Source organism: Mastigoproctus giganteus, chromosome 2 (genome assembly GCF_048544385.1).
Source record: "Mastigoproctus giganteus isolate SK-2022 chromosome 2, ASM4854438v1, whole genome shotgun sequence".
Classification (NCBI taxonomy): Eukaryota; Metazoa; Arthropoda; class Arachnida; order Uropygi; family Thelyphonidae; genus Mastigoproctus; species Mastigoproctus giganteus.
In genome coordinates this window covers 189687163-189707449 of record NC_143576.1, presented here as the reverse complement: position 1 = coordinate 189707449, position 20287 = coordinate 189687163, and positions in this window count along the sequence as shown.

The following is a 20287-nucleotide window of genomic DNA, read 5'->3' as shown; positions in this document are numbered from 1 at the left end:
GATGGGATCTATCCAGTTATATTAAAGGAGGCAGCAAAGGAAGTATGCAAACCCCTAGCCATAATTATGAGAGCTTCTTTGGACTCAGGGGAGGTACCCATAGACTGGAGATGTGCAAATGTAACCCCAATTCACAAAGGAGGATCAAAGGCTGACACAAGTAATTATAGACCTGTTAGTTTAACTTCTGTTCCAGGTAAATTAATGGAGGCACTGATTAAAGAAGCACTGCAGGATCATCTAGACAAGAATTCAGTTATAGCTCAGATGCAGCATGGTTTTGTTAAGGGCAGGTCTTGCCTGACCAATTTGATTGGATACTATGATGTAGTCACAAAAGAACTGGATGCAGGGAATAACTTTGATATTATATATTTGGATCTTAGAAAGGCTTTTGATATTGTTGCACATGGAAGACTGCTGCACAAATTGGAGCAGTGTGGCATTGGAGGCAAATTGCTGCTATGGATAAGGGGATGGTTGAGTGGCAGAAGACAGAGAGTGGTAATCAATGGACACTGCTCAACGTGGACTAATGTTATTAGTGGAGTTCCTCAAGGTTCAGTGTTGGGTCCATTGTTGTTTTCGGTGTTTATGAATGATATTGATGATGGGATATCAAGTTTAATGTCTAAGTTTGCAGATGATACAAAGGTTGGCAGGGTCGTTAAGGACACTACTGACGCTATGCTGCTGCAACAGGATCTGGAAAGGTTGAACAGATGGGCTGAGAGGTGGCAAATGAAGTTTAACATTGACAAATGTAAAGTACTACATATGGGTAACAGTAACCCCAGAGCAATGTATCAACTCTGCGGTACTACACTGACACATATATCTAAAACATCTTATCACATTTTTCACTTTTTCCACACCTCTATGGTACTACACTGACAGTGGTGGAGAATGAAAAGGACCTGGGGGTAATTGTGCAGGCAGATATGAAGTTCTCTGAGCAGTGCAGACGAGCTGCAAGAGTAGCTCATGGTGTCTTGTCAATGATATACAGGAATTTTTCTAGCAGGGATAAGGAGGTGATTATTCCCTTGTATAAGGCAATGGTTAGGCCACATCTTGAGTACTGTATACAGGTCTGGAGGCCTCATTTCAAGAAGGATGTAGAGCTGCTGGAACGGGTACAGAGAAGGGCAACAAGATTAGTAAATGGAACAAAGGGTTGCTCTTACGAAGAAAGGCTTAAGTTTTGCAAATTACAGAGTCTGGAGACTAGGCACCGGCGAGGTGATCTGATAGAGGTGTATAAGACCTTGAATGGTTTGAGCATGCTCAATGCCAATGGGATTCTTCATCTTTCTCAGAATAATCACCTCAGAGGGCATAAATTCAAATTGAGGAAGGACGGATGTCGGATAGATGTACGGAAATTTGCCTTTGGCCAGCGGGTGGTTGGTTGGTGGAACCGACTTCCATCACTTGTTGTTGAAGTTGATAGCCTAAACAAATTTAAAGCTCAACTGGACAGGTATTTTGAACGAACGGAGGGGTGAAATGGGAGAGGGTTGTTTTTTTTTTTTTTTTTTTTTTTGGCTGATGCTGAATAAGCTTGCTTTCTTGCATCATATGCCTCTACTAATGCTAATGCTACTAATGCTAAAAACAAGTATAAACTGTAAAAGACAAATATCAGTAAACAAGTAACAATAATAAGGTAGATTTTTTTAAATATGAGTAAAAAGGTTTACTGATTTTAGAAAGCTAAAAATAGCAGACACATGGTAATTGTCGGATAAAATCTGACTGAGTGTATATGGCTCAGTGAGATGGTTAAAAGCGATAAAACGATCATTTCTAAAACTGGTACAGTCACATAAAATATGTTGAACAGATAAAATGGTGTCGCATTGCTCGCACATAGGAGGGTCATTAACCCTCAGCAAAAAGGAGTGTATCAAATGACAGTGTCCTATGCGGAGCCGACCAAGAACAACTTCCTCTTTGTGATCCCTGCGTAAGCTGGACCGCCAAGGACAGATCACAGGCTTAATTCGACATAGTTTGTTTGTAGTAACAAGGCGATGCCACAAATCTTGCCACTGAGATTGTAGGTTACTACGGATCACTTGCCTGTAGTCTTTATAGGGGACTAACAGGTCAAGATTATCCGTCAGGGGTGTCGATTTGGCTGCAATGTCAGCCAAATCATTTCCTATAATCCTGATGTGACTGGGGATCCAGCAGAAGCGGATATCGAATCCACTTACATAGAGGCTGTATATTATCTGCTGAATTCGGGATAGGGTTGGATGATTGGTACGTGACACCGCTGATAAAGCCTGTAGTGCACTCATTGAATTGCCATATATAATACACTGTTGGTAACGGTGTTTTCTAATGTGATCTAGAGCTAACTCTATAGCATGCAGCTCTGCAGTGTAAATGCTGCAGTCAAGGGGTATCTGTTCTGATATGGTATCATTTGGAAAAACAGCACTCATTTTAGGAAGGATATGGAGTTGCTTGAATGAGTACAGAGAAGAGCAACAAGACTGGTGAGGGGAACAAATGGATGCTCTTAAGAAGAAAGCCTTAAGTTCTGCAAATTGCAGGGTCTGGAGACTAGGCACCTGCGAGGTGATCTGATTGAGGTGTATAAGGCCTTGAATGGATGGTTAGTTAGTTATTTGGTTTTTAGGAGCATTAGCAACTAAGGCCATATTGCTCCGGGATATGCGGTGGTCATTCCCTGACTTTTCCACCTTCTCCGTATTTGGTGGTGATGGGCTCGAACCCCGGTCTAATCAAGAAGCATGTACTATGCACTGCTGCTCCTTCCCACCTGGCTACGGAGGCGCCTACCTTGAATGGATTGAGCAGGTTCAATGCTGATGGGATTGTTCCTCTTGCTCAGATTACAAACCTGGGGGGGCATAAACTAAAATTGAGGAAAGACAGTTATTGAATGTTTTGTGGAAATTTGTCTTTAGCCAATAGGTAGTTGATTATTGGAACAAACGTCCATCTGTCGGCATGGAAGTTGATAGCTTAAATAAATTCAAGGAAAAAGTGGCCAAACTTTTGGAGCGAATGGATGGGTGAATTTTTTTTTTTTTGCTGATCATGTATAAGCTTGCTTTCTTGCAATGCTAATGCTATTTTCTCCAGAATAGAAGTTAAACTAACAGGTCTGGAATTACCTTTGTCCCCCTTAGTGAATTGGGGACACATTTGCAGATCTTCAGTCCACAGGGTCCTCCACTGAGTCCAAGGAAGCTTTCATAATTATGGCTAAGGATTTGCTTACTTCCCTTGCTGATGTCTCTAATATAACTGGATAGACTCCTTCCACCCGAGATGCCTTTCTTATGTTCAACTTCAACAATTTCTCCTCCACTTTGCTCTTAGTTATTTCAAAATCATTTAGCTGCCTGCTAGAGTTTAATAAAGCTTCTGTATTCCACTTGCCTACAGACTTCCATACATGTGAATATAGATGCAAAATATTGATTCAGTTTGTCAGCTCCCTCAGCAGGATCATCAACATCAAGAGAACCAATCTCATTTGTTCCTTTCGTTCTAGAGTTTAATGGGAAATGATGGAAGAAAGCCTGCTTATATAGGAGAAGCCAGAAAAAACACAATTCACCATTTAATTCTTCCTTGAATTTATTCAACCCATCCACTTCCACAACAACAGATGGTAGCCTGTTCAAAATTCAACCACTTGCTGGCTGAAGGCAAACTTCCGCACATCTATCCTCCAACAATGCCTCTCAACTTCAATTTAAGTTGTCTCATGTGTGTAGTAAATTAATTAATTGGAAAATAGCACAGGAAGGGAATATTAAATATAATGGCAAGAAAGCTGATAATTTTCCAGTGACAGTAAAAAAAAGGCCAGAAAACACTGAAAGAAAAGCAATGTTTTCTTATTGTTGAAGCTAAATTATGATTTAGAATAGAGTTAAAAATAAATTCTAGTTAAAAAGAACAAACTTTTATTGCATAATTAAGGAATGTCAACAAGTCTATAATAATTGCAAAGAGGACAATCTTTCTACCCACACCATTCCAAAAAAATTTGGAAAATGAGTTTGTGAAATTACTGAAAACACACTGAAATCTCTTTGAAGTTTGTTACTGACAGTTTCACAAGTTTCAGCTCAATATATTTTTGGTGCCCAACTCATTAAGAACAAAAATTAACATTTATTTTTCATACTTGGTTTATAACTTTATTATAATTGTGCACTAAGAAGCAATAAATTCTAATACCGTATTTCTAAAGTAATGTCTGCCAGGAGCAAAAGTTGATGATGATGGAACTAATGACACTAAGAGTAAGAGATCTGCAGCTTTACTCAACAAGTACAAGTCAATGTTGAAAACAAGTTGCGAGTTAGGGTTGAATGTGAAAGTGTCTGCAATTCTGCCAGATACGATAGGAGAGAGTACATGATGTCGATCAATTCAGCCCTGGAGAGATTGTGCAAGGCTCAAGGGGTAGAATTTTTTCAGCTTGGTCTGTGATTGTTGACAGGAGGGGCTGCTTCTACAGAGATGGGGTAGACTTAAAGAGAAAGGATGCAAGAATATTTGCTGATGCTATTGAGGCACTGTTAGGTGGATCGGAAAACTGCTAGCTTGGGAGAAAACACAGACTAAAAGGTTAACAGCAGCCAGAGGCAAAAGTGATTCTTGCACTGCTTCGATCAGAATGAGCAGCGGCCTGGAAAGCAAGGTGATGGAGATTTTCAGGACTGTTCGGAGTCATAGTGGAACAAGTAAATACATGGGCTGTGTTAGGGTAACTAAGAGAAGAAACAGGTGCATGTAAACTTGCATGTACACCAATGCTAGAATTATAGTTAATAAATTTGATGAGCTTGAAGTGCTAGTCAAGACATCAAAGGCAGATATTGTTGGGATATCAGAGACGTGGTGTTACACAGATATAAGCAGTGCAGAATTGGAATTTGGGGAGTACAATGTGTACAGGAAGGATAGACAGGACAGGAAGGGAGGAGGGGTTATGCTGTTAGTTAAGAAACACATAAAATCTAAGGAAGTGCATCCAATTGATGTTGGTGGACAATGCAGTGATGAGTCTGTTTGGTGTGAAATAAGCAGCAGGAAAGGAAAAATGAGAGTAGGTGTGTGTTATAAGCCTAATGAATCTGATGAGTATAATGAGCAGTTGTGCAGAGAAATATAGTGGGCCAGTAAATCAGAATGTCTTATAATGGGGGATTTTAACTTTCCAGATATTGACTGGAACTTGTAGTGGTCACTCACACACTAGCAAGACTTTTGTGGATTTATTGGATGACTGTTTTCTACAGCAACATGTTCGAGAGGCAACCAGAGGGAGAAATACCCTTGATCCGATTATCAGCAGTGATTATTCATGCATTAAGAATTTGCAGATAAAAGAACCACTGGGTGACAGTGATCACAATGTACTGATGTGGGAATTACTTAAAGATGTAACTACCATCAAGGCTAAGGGGAAGGGATTTTGCTTTCATAAAGGTGACTACAGAGGTCTCAGACAGTTTTTAAATTCTGTACAGTGGGATCAACTGATGACATTACCAACACTGATTTCTAAATGGGAAGCCTTCAGAGACTTAATTTTGGAGGCTACTAGCTTTTCATTCCGACAAAGAAATACTGTTCAAGGTTTAGGCCTAAATGGATATCAGATGAATTAATGAGGCTCGTGGAAGAAGAAAAATGTATGGGATGCATATAAGGTGACACAGAAGCCTATGGCAGGTATAAACTAGTCTGTAATCAAGTTACAAAGGAGGTTAGGCAGGCGAAGGCAGATTATGAGAAATCTTTGGCAAAGGATGCAAAGAAAAACAGCAAAGAGTTCTTTTCTTATGTAAACTCTAGAAGGAAAGGGATGAATCAGATTTGACCACTTAACATAGATTGGTTGACTACTGATGATCATGCTCACGTAGCTGATAAACTGAATGAGTATTTTGCATCTGCCTTCACACATGAGGAGTTATTCAAGGAGGGGAGTGCCAGATGTTTATCAAACTCTAACAGGGAGCTAAGTGATTTTGTAATAACTGAGAGTGAAGTGGAGGAGAAATTGTTGAAGTTAAACATAAGGAAGGCACCTGGGGGTGGACGGGATCTATCCAGTTATATTAAAGGAGGCAGCAAAGGAAGTAAGCAAACTCTTAGCCATAATTATGAGAGCTTCCTTGGCTCAAGGAAGGTCCCCATGGACTGGAGGTGTGCAAATATATTACCAATTCACAAAGGAGGTTAAAAAGGTGACACAAGTAACTACGGACCTGTTAGTTTAACTTGTGTTCGGGAGAAAATAATGGAATCATTGGTAGAAGAAGTACTGCAGGATCATCTAGACAAGACTGCAGTAATAGTTAAGACACAGCATGGGTTTGTTAAAGGGAGGTTTTGTCTGACCAATTTGATTGGATACTATGATGTGGTCACAAAGCAACTGAATGCCAAAAATAATTTTGATATCATATACTTGGATTTCAGTAAAGCTTTTGATAGTGTTGCACATGAAAGACTGCTACACAGATTGGAGAAGTATGGAATTAAGGGTAAATTTCTACAATGGATAAAGGGATAGTTGAGTGGGAAATTACAGAGTGGTAATCAGTGGACACTGCTCTTCATGGACAAATGTTATTAGTGGAGTTCCCCAGGGTTCGGTGTTGGGCCCATTGTTGTTTTGTTTATTTATCAACAATATTGATGAAGGTATATCGGGTTTAATGTCCAAGTTTGCAGATGATACACAGGTTGGCAGAGTTGTTAATGACAGTAAAGACAGTATACTACTCCAACTGGATCTAGATAAGTTGGGAAAATGAGCTGAGAAGTGGCAACTGAAGTTTAACATTGACAAATGCAAAGTACTGCATATGGGTAGCAAAGAGAAACATACCAACTATGTGGTACTACACTCAGGGAAATGGAAAGTGAAATAGACCTGGGGGTAATTGTGCAGTCATATGTGAAGTTCGCTGAGCAGTGCAGACGGGCTGCCAGTTCAGGTCATGGAGTCTTGTCAATGATATATAGGAATTTTGCTAGCAGGGACAGGGAGGTGATTATCCCGTTATACAAGGCAATGGTCAGGCCACACCTAGAGTAATGTGTAGAGGTCTGGAGGCCTAATTTTAGGAAGGATGTAGAGTTGCTAAAACGAGTACAAAGAAGGGCAACAAGATTGGTGAGGGGAACAAAGGAATGCTCTTACCAAGAAAGGCTTAAGTTCTGCAAATTGCAGTGCCTGGTGAGTAGTCACCTGCGAGGTGATCTGATTGAGGTGTATAAGGCCTTGAATGGGTTGAGCAAGCTGAATGCTGATGGGATTCTTCCTCTTGCTCAGACTAAGAACCTGAGGGGGTATTGTTTCAAATTGAGCAAAGATAGTTGTAGAATTTATGTGCAGAAATTTGCCTTTAGCCAGTGGATAGTTGATTGATGAAACAGGCTTCCATCTTTTGTTGTGGAGGCTAATAGCCTAAATAAATTTAAGGCTGAGCTGGACAGGTATTTGGAACGAATGGAGGGGTGAAATGGGAGTTTTTTTTTTTTTTTTTTTGGCTGATACTGCATAAGCTTGCTCTCTTGCATTGTATGCCTCTACTAATGCTAATACAAAATTAAAATTCATTTATTGAATAGTTATCTACTCTAAAATCAGATTGTATACAATGTAAAAATTTAGTATGAAAAGTAAATGTTGTTACTCTATCTGTAATGCAAAATGAATCTTTTCATTAAATATAATGAAAAATGAACATTTTTTCATTCATATGATCAAAAATCCTTTTTATAATCATATTTAATCGATAAAAAAGGATGTTTAAAAATATAGAAATTGGCAACTAACCCAAGAATTTTATAGAAACAAATGTTATATGTGAATAATGATAGGAAATGAAACATGCTTGTGTGTTGGATTTTTCCCTTTATTCAAAAACTTGGATATATATGATATACTTCTGCAAAAATGCAAGTCTTAGTTATAATTGTGCAATGTGTATTTAATATATACAAAACTAAAAAATTACATAAGAATTGTGTAAAAATATTTCACTGCTAAACTCTCATGATTAAAAAAAAGTCAGGAAATAAATTGTCACTTCGTAACAGAGTTCTGTTAAGGCTTCATATTAATAAACCTAACTTAACCTCAGGTGTAACTGCTTGCAGTTAAGTGCTATCTCAGTCTAAAAAAAAATTAAGTGAATAAATTTCCATAAATTAGAATTAAGATAATGCCCTAATTTCACATCTTTCTTCAAAAAAAGGCATTTTTGATATAGTGGAAAAATGTAATTTTATTGTACTGTACGAACAATATTAAAAAGTGAAGTGGAAAAATAAACCTAAATTAAAAACATATGAATTTATTAATTTGTACTGTACTTACATAATTCTGTTGATACAGTATAGAAACCCCTGGAAGTACATTTCATTTTACATTTCAGTTTTTTTTTACATATTATTTTAAAAAACCATTAACTGCTGTTGCACTGCTGTTTTTTTTTTTTTTTTTTTCCTGATATCACTCTTAAAATCCATTAGTTTTTCTGTATGATCAGGCTGCTGTGTTGATGCATAATGTTATAAGCCTTGAATGCTGAAAATATGTTCAGTTTTAGCAACGTTTCTGTACTCAATAGGGATGTTAGCAAGAGAATAAGAACATTATTGCTCATTTATTAACTCTGCTTGAAAGTGACATGGTAAGGAATACTTCCTTAGTGCACCTTACTGAAAATGGTCATTATGGTTTTGGAAAGCTGAAAAATTGTATAGCTAACAAAGAAGGTGACCTGGAAACTGTCCAAATATCACTGCATAGTTCAACTTTTGTAAACAGACAGTGCAGCTGGAGCTTGTAATCATTAGTACTACTCCACCCTTGATGAAGAGATCAAGACAGTGCTGTTTTGGTTAGGAGGTAAAAATTTAATCTTAATACTACTAATTGCTTCTATGGTATGGTTGCTTCATCATCAATAGGGAGATGTACCCTTCTGTTATTTTGTCCATTTGCACATTTCACTATAACAATCCTCAAAAGCTGCAGAAGTCAGCTCTGTGTTTTTGTGATACCAAAGGACTGGTAAGTCTTTTGTCTTTGCAACATTCTTTCTGAAAAATTCAATAACATGTTGATTTGCCAATTACCAAAGATCTTAAATTTCTCTTTTTTTTTTTTTGTATTACATTCTGTTCATACAAATTTCCTCCTCTTTGTAAGTTTCCTTTTTCACAACTAAAGATTCAGTGAGAAAAGGGCAGTATGAAAAACCAAACTCTAAACTTACATCATAGCAAGGTATGAGTGGCTTATGCAATTAATCTATTCTTTTCATCCAGAGAATGGAATTTGTTGATTATGTGTGGCTCTTAATGGGCAGCTGCTCACACCATCTATTGCTACAATAATTGTTTCTAGATTAACTTTTATTTCTCGGTTTAGTTTTAATCCATTTTCAGCTTTGAACTATTTGCCATTGGTCTCTTTTTAGGTGGTACTGGGTAATACAGATGGTCAGCTTCATTAAACTTTATTTTTGAAAATTAACATTATCCATAAAGCTTCTCAGATTTTATAAAAAATAAAAAAAGGTCAGCTAAAGGCAAGGTGAAAGATAGAAACACACGCAAAATGGTGGAACTGTTTTAAGACTTTTTACTACTTTAAGTGCTTAGAAAAAAAAAAAAAAAAAAAAAAAAGAAATGATAATAGTCCTCTATTATCATTGTTTCTGGTATGGTTGCTGCATTTTAATTGTGACGTGAGTGGAAAACTTTCAATTATCAAGAAGTTTTTACATAATGAATCAGGCAGACACTATCATTACAACACTGAAAAAACAAATGAGAAATCAGCAGCTTTATAAGAGATACTATGATGTAGTGCTTGATTTCATTATAAAAATATGAAACAAAAACATAAGGCAAATATGAAGTGTAAGAACAATGGAACTGTTACATTCATTTATACTATTTTAAATCTGCAAAAAAGAAAAAAGTCGTTTATTGTGGTTTTGGTTCTCTCATAAGCAGCTAGCTCTCAAGGTGTTGCCATGCAGTGAGCTACTTTCAGAACCCTCTTCTCCTCGTTCATGCCCCAAAAAGAGGAGCATAGCACTGCCTAAACCGATTTCATTATTCTGATATGTGTTTTGGTATTGCAATCATCAAAGAGAATGGACAATGTCATCTCAACATTACAAAAACTGGCACTACAAGCGAGTGAACAATATGAATTACCACCAAAACAGTAGTTGTCAGGGCAGTAATATGCTTTTAACTAAAACAGCAATATACTGTTCTTTGGGGAGTGATATTTACTTGAGAGTAGCTCAATGTAACAATTTACGAACAATCAAAATCTGGTTACTTATGAAAGTACTAAAACCACGATAAGAGACTTACATCTTTACTGGATATTCTATTTATCTTTACTTAGGCTTAAGACAGAAAAGGAACAATTCCTTTAATATTCATAAATTCTTGATTTTAGGACCTATGCTGCAAAAGTAATTTTAGTTACTCCAATAAAAAAAATTTTTACACTACTTAAATTTTGGTGTTTATCAACTAAGAATAGTTCATATGTATATAGAAGAAACTGTTATATAATAATATGCTTTTTAAATATTTACCTTTATGTATTTTGCAATGGACATATGCTAGATTTTCATGGGCTTATTTTTAATATTTTTGAAACATCAATTTTTTAGACAGAAAATTACACATATATATTTTTTATTTGATCTTAGATGTATAATCCTTTATATTTATCAAATCACAAAGTCATATGCATAAGTATCCCATACGTAAGCAGCCATTAGCTAGTATACAGCCTAATTACTAGCTGGTGTCTAATGTGTGGCTAGTATCTAGCCTAGTTACTTGCTGTTGTCTGCCTAGACAAAAATGGAATACCAAACAGCTAGTCCTATATTACACACACCACTCAATAATTTACTCATTGATTTGTGTTGTATCATGTACAAAATAATGAGGGGAATAGTTGTTGGACACTCAAGGCTTGGCACAGATACATTTTGCATTAAAACTTTTAGTATGAAACTAATTGGGCACAATTAAAACATGCAGAAGAATTTGATAATTATCAAAGTAGTTAATGCGTAATACAAAAAAATTTATAGATGCACTTGACAAAGGCCTTTACAACAGTGATACATTCAATTTATTCAATAATAAGCATTACCTTGTCATAGGAAAAGCTCCTGGCATTATACATGTGCGCGTGCACACACACACACACACACACAAAAAAAAAAAAAAAAAAATACAACACATTTCCCATTCTTTTACTGGATATTCTATTTTCCAAAACATCACTGGAGTTAAAATTCATCACATTGGGAAGGAATAGGTATATCAAAGCAACCAGCAACACTTTGAAAAATCTGCTTTAATAAAATTCACAAATTTATTAGCATTGTTGCTATTAAGTCGGTGTGTGAAGTTTTATAAATTATAAAACTATATAATTATAAAACTTCACACACAGATTTATTGACAATAATGCCAAAAGTATTTATTATTATTATTAAGGTAATACAAGCAGAATAAACACAAATATATTTAAATATTTATTCTCATCAAAACTTCACACAATAATCTGAAATTAGTTTTTAACTCATATTTTATCATATCAACACATATCAGTCTACAACAACGAAGTACTGGAATGATATCTTTGTTCTGTTTATGCAAGTTAGCAACAGCACTGGTATTTTCATACATACGGTACTGTGATGGCTAGCAGTTCACACGGAGTTGCACATCTGTATCTATACTGTTATGAAACAAGTACTAGTCAGTTTATACATATGTTCAGATTTACTGATGATAATTGTAACAATTTTAATGAGATAGCTTCAAATACTTTATCCAACTGATTTGGACAATGAATACTAATACATATGCATACATAATAAAACTGAATATTAATACAAATAATTACTTTAAGGCTATATATATATATATATATATATATATTTAAACATTAGTAAGAATTGAAAAAGAAATATGTTAAATTTTCAGACTAGTCTTTCTAAATAGTATTCCAACATATAAAAAGAATAATACATTGTCATATGATTGTAAAGCTTCAGAATTACATTTATATGCAATACACAGTATTAAATGGTGACAGCATTAATGAAAACTGAAAACTAAGATTAAAAATAAAATTCCAACTGAGCATATTAAATCAACGTCTTATGAAAATTGCTATAGAGATTGCACTGGTTGGATAGTATAGTAATACCCTACCACAGGATATTATAAAACATTTACAGAACTTCCCCATAATCAGCTAGATTTGAATCTTAATTTGCTTGTAGAGAGCCAAAGTTCATTGAAACATCACACGAAGACCTTGTTTTTTCTCCAAAGACTTAAGGGCAAAGCAATTTTTTGTAATTAAATTATTAATTAAGGAAGGGTGAAGATATCAAGATCGTGTGTAATTTGATAATTTTATTTTTATTGTGATATATATGTAGTGTATTATATACCTGTATTTTGTAATAATTCTAAAATTTAAGCTTCAGCTACATTTTTTTGATTATTATGACAAATCCTATTTTCAGGGAGTTACTATTAATCCTAACCTTAATATAAAGACAGGATTTTCCATTAAAGTGCAGCAATCCTCGCACAATACGGTACTTATATAATACAGTTTCGCTCTAGCATGGTTAGAGAATTTCAGCAAACTTCACATAACACAGTATTTTTGAGCTTTTTGCTATTATGTTGGATGTAATTTTTCAACATTTCATTCTTTTTTGTGAATCCCCACTGTCGATTTGCTAGTCGTTATGCAAAAAAAAAAAAAAAAAAAATTATTGAGAAATCCCTGTGTTAGGTACTGTGTTATTGAACTTGTGGTAAAAATCTAGATTTCAAAGTTTTATTACTATTTAATAATGCCCCAGGCCATCCAAAAGATTCAAGTTATCCAATTGAAGTAATGTTCCTACCACCTAAAACAACTTCTTTAATTCAGCCATTAGATCGAGGCAATTACATCTACAACTCATTACATCAGAAAATTGTTACAACGAATTTTGGAAAAAAATTATTCCGAATCTATTGAAGTGATGGAGACATGGAAAAATTTTTCAATTGCAGACTGTAGAAGTAGTAAAATTGTCATATCATCGTATTGGCAAAATGCATGGCCAGAGTCAGTTCATTCAAGAAATATGGTCGAACTGGCAGAAAATGTAATTGGTGCAATAGTAGAACTTACTAAGTCATTTTGATGATATGACTACAGAAGACGTTCAAGAAGTACTGGTAGAAAAAGAGGCTGGCGAAGTGGAAATGGCATCCAAGGTAAAACAAATCAGAGGGTAATAGATGAAAATTCCGAAGTTCCAAATTTTACAATAAAAAGCATATGGGATGGCATAAAGTTAGCCGAGCAATTAGAATTTTATTTTTTGAATGCAAATTCTTCGACTGAAAGGAGCCCAAATTCAAAAAGGGTCGTCAAAAATGCTTAGTTCATATGATGAAGTTTACAAAGATCTATCAAGCAAAAGCAAACAAACTCAGATTACTGATTTTTTTAGAGAGAGCAGAAGATACACGAAACCTTGGCGTATTTTTGGTTAGCTTTTGAAACGTAACCTCCCTTTTTATACTGATTCTTAGTCCCCTATAACACAGTTTCACACTACACTAGATTTTATAGGAATTCAACTACCATGTTATATGAGGGTTACCTGTACTAATGTTATGTTTGGGTCAATATGACCCAATTTTCTAAAACAGTGGTTTTTCACATATTACCACTCAAAATGTGTACTGAGTATGTATGACTAGTATATTTTATTATTACTTATAAGTTGAAACCTGTTTAGACAAATTTTTGCAAGTTGTCTTTTACAGGTGTGGTTGCATATACAAGCTAGTGCAGGTCCGTTGATGTTTGTTTTGGCTGCCTATAAATTGGTCAGTGGTGAATACACGAACTTGGTTTACCTAACTGCATGTTGTAATAGTCACTTTGAGCAAATAAAAAATGAGAAAGCAGGCATTAACTGATAAGAAACTGTTAGCACTTGAAGAAGTCTTCAATAGTGAAGAAGTGTCTGAGTACAAAAACGAGCTAGGAGATCAGTATCATCTGAGGTGAATCACACTTCACATAATACTGATATTGCTGTTCAGCAAACTACTGCTATAACAAAAGATATTCAATCTAAGGATGGAAAAATAAACTGGAAATTGCATCCACCTGTGCAGTGTGGTTGATTTTCTGCAGCTTATGTTATAAAAAGTACTCCAAGTGTCACAAGATATGCAGTTGCAAGAATAAGCAATATCAGAAGTGCTTTTGAAGCTGTGTTTATTACTCCAATTGAGAATATAATAATAAATATGACAAATATTGAAGGGAAATGGATATAAGAAGAAAAATAAAACATTTAGTTTGAGCTACTTTTCAAGGATATATTGGACTATTGTTGTTGGCTGATGTATACAAATCTTACAGAGAATTAACAAAAAGTTTATGGGATAAAGAAACTGGTTGTAACATATTTTGTGAAATCATGTTTCTTGAAACATTTTGTATGTTTTCTACAGTTATTCGCTTTCACAAGAATACATGTAATGAAAGGAGGCATATGGATAAACACTAGCAGCTGTACAAGCAATTTTGGAGAAGTAGACTGAAGTTCTTCCTAAGCTATATAATCCACATGAAAGTGTTACCATAAATGGACAGCTAGTTGGATTTTGCAGTTGCTGTCCCTTTGAACAATATATTCCCAGTAATCTAGCAAATTATAGGATAAAAATTTGGATTCTTTGTGACAGCAAGTCATCCTATGTATTCAAGTCACAAATCTACACAGGAGACTTCAGGTGCAAGATCAGAAAAGAAAAAAAAAAAAAAAAAAAATCAAGGCACATGTGTTGCATGCGATCTTATATATGAACTTAGTGGTCATAATGTTACTTGTGACAATTTTTTTACTCGCTATAACTTGGGACAACTACTTTTAAAATGAAAACTATGCCTGGCACAGTTTGAAAAAACAAATCAGGGTTACTTCAAAATAACAAAGAAGTCAACAATTCTTTTTACTGGTCAATGATGTACCAAAAAAGCACAAAAATGTGGTTGTTAGGAGTACTTTACATCACAATAAAGAAATTACTAGTAGAGATGACAGGAAACCAAAAAAGACTTTGGATTACAATGCAAAAAAACAGTTGACACACTTGATCAACATGTTAATACTTATACCTGTAAACAAAAAACAAATCGATGGCCAATGTTAGTTTTTATAACATGATTGATGTCTCTGCTTACCATGTGTTTGTTTTTGGACATCAATAGAGACGGAATGGGATAAAAACAAACTGACAAGGCAAATATTTTTGGAGGAATTAGGTAAATTACTCATCACTCCCCATAATGCTTCTCAACAGCATAAACCAAGAATGAAAAATCATTTAGTATAATGAGACAGTTCTAAGAAACAAGATGAGACAGCCAAGCATCAGTATCTTCAACAGCCATAACTAGTGGTGTTAAACGTACATATTGTAAATACTGTCCTTCTAAAAATGATAATAAAAACAAACACGTTGTAAATGTAATAAGCACATTTGAAGTCACATGTACTTTACTTCTGCCCTAATTGCAAAATGGAGTAAAAGAAATTTTTATTTAATTTTGTTTATGGCTTTATAAATATTTTATAAAGAAATTATTTTTTTAAGTTTCAATTTATATTTAAGTGTGATTTGTTTATTTTGTTCTTTTATGAGTTCCAATAAATATTTAAAAGGCCACAAGTTTTCTTTTTCGTTTTTTTTTTTCTTCGCAAATTGTAGTTCCAAACATACCAGGTCATACTGACCTGAAATTTACACGTGCATATAAACAGAACAGCAGGCTTAAGAGAGTTTAGCAAAAGAGATAAGCAAACTTTTAGCCATATTTATGAGCGCATCCTGGTATTCAGGTAGGTCCCTATTGAAGATTAGTATTATTAACAGTAAATGATGCAAAGAAGCAATTTTATACAGCATCAGCAAACAAAAAAAAAAAAAAACACATCACCTGTCCATCCAATGAAATTACATTCCAACAATCACTTCCCAGTAGCTGAAAGCAAACTTCTACATATCTAACCTACAATAATCCTACCTCAATTTAAATTTATGCCCTCTCATGTATATTGTCTGGGTAAGAGTAAGAATACCATCAACATTTAGCTTACTTAATCCATCCAAAGGCTTAAACACTTCAATTCGATCTCCTTGCAGGTGCCTACTTTTGAGATGCTGCAATTTGCAAGAAGTCTTTCTTGGTAAGAGTACCCTTTTGTTCCCCTAACTAATCTCATTACTCTTCTCGGTACTTTTTCCAACAGATGCATGTTCTTCCTAAAATGGGGGCTTCCAGATCTGTATGCAGTACATGACATCGTCCTAAACTTGTATAAGGCAATGGTTAGAACAATCTCATGTACTGCATACAGATCTTTAATCCTTCTGACAAAATTCCTGTATATCACTTACAAAACTCCATAAGATGTCCTAGCAGCCTTTCTGTACAGCTCAGACAACTTTATGCCTGACTCAACAATAATCCCCCAGGTATTTTTTCATTCTTTATTACCATGGGTGTGGTATCATTCTCAGTAATAGAGAAACATATCAAATACAAAATAACATATCACACAGCTAGTATGTTATTCTGGCATTACTGTTACCCACAGGAAGTACCTTGAATTTGTCAGTATTAAACTTCAATTGCTCTTTCTGGGCCCGTTCCATTTGCCTAATTTTTCTCAATTTTGTTGCAGTAGTATTTCCTGATTACTGTTATTAACAATCCTGATAACCTTTGTATCATTTGCAAACTTAGATATTAAGCCTGATGTGCCTACATCATCAATGTCATTAATAAATATGAAACAACAGTAGGCCCAGCACTGAACCCAGGAGATTCCATTAATAACATTACCCCAAAAAACAGCAGTGCCCACTGATAACCACTCAGTTCTCTTCCATCTATAGCAGTAACTTTCCCCTAATGCCATACTGCTCCAATTTACATAGCCAGCTTTTAAAAGCTTTTCTGAAATCTAAATATAATGAATATAATATAATAATTTTCTGAATATAATATTAAATTTTTTTGCATCCTGTCCTTTATTACTGTGTCATAGTATCTAATCAGATTGGTCAGACAAGAACACCACCCCCCTATGCTGTGACTTCCAATAACTGCATTCTGTACAGATAATCCTGCAATACATTAAGCACTGACACCATTATTTTCTCTGAAACAGAGCTCAAGCTTACATGTCTGTAATTACTCACTTCACCCTCTGATCCCTTCTCCCCTTTGTGAATGAAGATACTCTCACATCTTCAGTCCACAGGAACAGCTCTATTCCCCGAATCCAATGATGCTTTCATAATTATGGCTAAAGCTTTGCTTGTCTCTTTTGTTACTTCTCTTAACATAATTGGATTGATTCCTTTGCCCTAAGTTTATTAGGAGCATTCACATATATATGTATATGCACCTACTGTCTTTCCCATGTCCATTCATGTACATTCTTTCCTATGTCCGTTCGCACACAACAGAGGGATCCCAGTGGGCAGATTTTCGTGAAATTTTACATTTTGGGCTTTTAAAAATATTTGTCGAGGCATTCAAAAGTTTCATATGTTCTTTGCTTTATGTTGGTTACTTTATTTAGTTGAGAATTTTCCACAAGGAAAAGTAAAATTTTTTGATGATTATGCTTGCTGAATTTTAATTATTTAATTTGTGAAAAACAGATCATCCTTAGTGTGTGTCTAGTGATAATATTTTATGTAAAAAGTATTTTCCTATAAAATTTTACCCTAAAGGATTGCTATAATGGATCCACAGCCTGGGACATCAGGAATGAAAAGGAATAGGGATGGACAGTACGTTGAAGCTGATGACATTGAACCTATCATCTGATACTGAAATAGAATTCTATTCAAGTGATGCAGGCTCTGAATCTCATTCAAATGCATCTGTTGATGTTAGAATACTAAAAACAACAGATGCTGATGTTATTTGGGGAAATGATTCTTCACAGATGAAACCATTTACTGAAAAGCACTGCCTACTTGTTCTAGCACCCCTAAGGCATATAGGGATGACCCTTGCAAATATAAAAGATATTAAATGTGATGAAAAAAAAATTAAAAAAAAGAGTATACAGGAGGAGAGTAATAAATATTATGTAGTTGAAATTAAACTGACTGGATAAGTTTAGAGAACATAAAACTATAGAGTTTTATTAAGTGCTCTATAAAGTTACAATCTTAGTAATTAATAAGGACATAATTATATTTACTTTTCACTTCCTATTATCACGGAAATAGAAAAAAAATAAAACTGAACACTGAAAATTTAATTCACTATATACATTAACTTGTTTATTTTTAGCACTAATTTCTCTTCCACTTTCCTTTCAGTTATCACAAAATTATTTATCTCCCTGTTTGAATTTGATATACCTGTGGCATCTCCATCCCTAAAAAAAATTCCTTTTGTGTGAACGTAGAAACAAAGTATGTATCTATTCAGGTTTGTCAGCAACTTGAGCATCATCATCAACCATTTGTATTTAGTGGACAACCAATGTGATTCATCCTTTTCCTTCTAGAGTTAAGATAAGGCATCCTTACTTATCTTAAGTAAGGATGCCTTTTACTTTGCTTTGTATTCTTTGCTAGACTTCTCATAATCTGGCATAGCTTGCCTAAACTTCCCCTCATGATTTGATTGCATACTAGTTTATACCAATATTAAAATTTACACTAGTTTATATAAATTATCAGGAGATATAGAAGCCTACTTCTGTATCTCCTGATAATTTATATGCATCCCAAATATTTTCCTTCTCTGCCACTATTCTCATCAGTTCATCTGACATCCATTTTAGTATAAACATCTCTTAGTTGGTATTAAAATCCTAGCAGATTCTGTGATTACTTCCCTGAATTCTTCCCATTTAGAATTTGCTGCTGATAACATCATTTGCTCCCTCTGAATAGATTTGAAAACTGCCTGAATGTGCCTCTCTTTCATTAAATCCCACTTCAATACACTGTTCATTGTCACATAATGGTTTGTTTATCTGCAGATTCTTAATGAATGAATACTCTTGATCTGATAATCAGATCAAGAGTATTGCTTTCTCTTGTGGCCTCTCTAACATGCTGGTGTAAAAATTATTTATCTAATAAATCTGGAAAAACTCTTGCTACTATGTAAGTGACAAATCCACAAGTTCCAGTCAATATATGTCAAGTTAAAATCCCCATTATAAGATATTCTCATATTACTATACTCATCACAGTCATTTGGCCTATAACAGATTCCTCTCATTTTTGCTTTCCTAGCATTTCCACCACACCAAACTAACTTGCATTGGCCACCCAGGTCAACTGGATGCACTGCCTTAGATTTGATGCACTCCTTTAACCAAGAGTATAACTTCTTCCTACCAGAAGTATACAAAGTTTGGTGTGTAGATGAAATGTTGTTTTAAAGGATGATATTGCCATTTCACTTGCTTGTCTGTCTTTTCTGTATAGACTGTGCTGACCATATTAAAATTCTGAATATCTTATTTCTGAGTGGCACCATGTCTCGATATGCTTACAATGTCAGCATTTGATAACTTAATGAGTTCTTCAAGTTTATCGAATTTGTTTACTATACAAGTATAAACTATACTTGTATCAATAAAGTATAGTTAAAAATAATGGTTTATATCAGGAGTAGCCAACTTAATTTGTGATGCGATCTACTTTTTTCCTTCAAAATGTGCCGCGATCTACCATCTCAAAAATTTCATTGCACAAGGTGCACAAATTGAGGGATGACTGTATATTTAAAATTTGTCGTGATCAACTGGTAGATCGCGATCGACTCGTTGGCCACCCCTGGTTTATATTATATATAATAAGTATCTTTTTACATTTGAAGGCAAATTTATTTTTTTTTGTTTATTAGCCACAGGTGTAACAAAGTTCTTATTAAAAACTCTCAAGTATTGTTATCTCTTTTTATATTAAGAACAAAGATTACCTACTAATTTTAGTCAGTTATTTTTCAACAGTATGAAAAAATTATTATTATTATTTATTATTATTTTTTTTTTTTTACAGTGCACCAAAACTTATATTTTTTTTCTGTTTTTTTTTTTTTTGTAAGGCAAAAAGATGTGCTATTGCT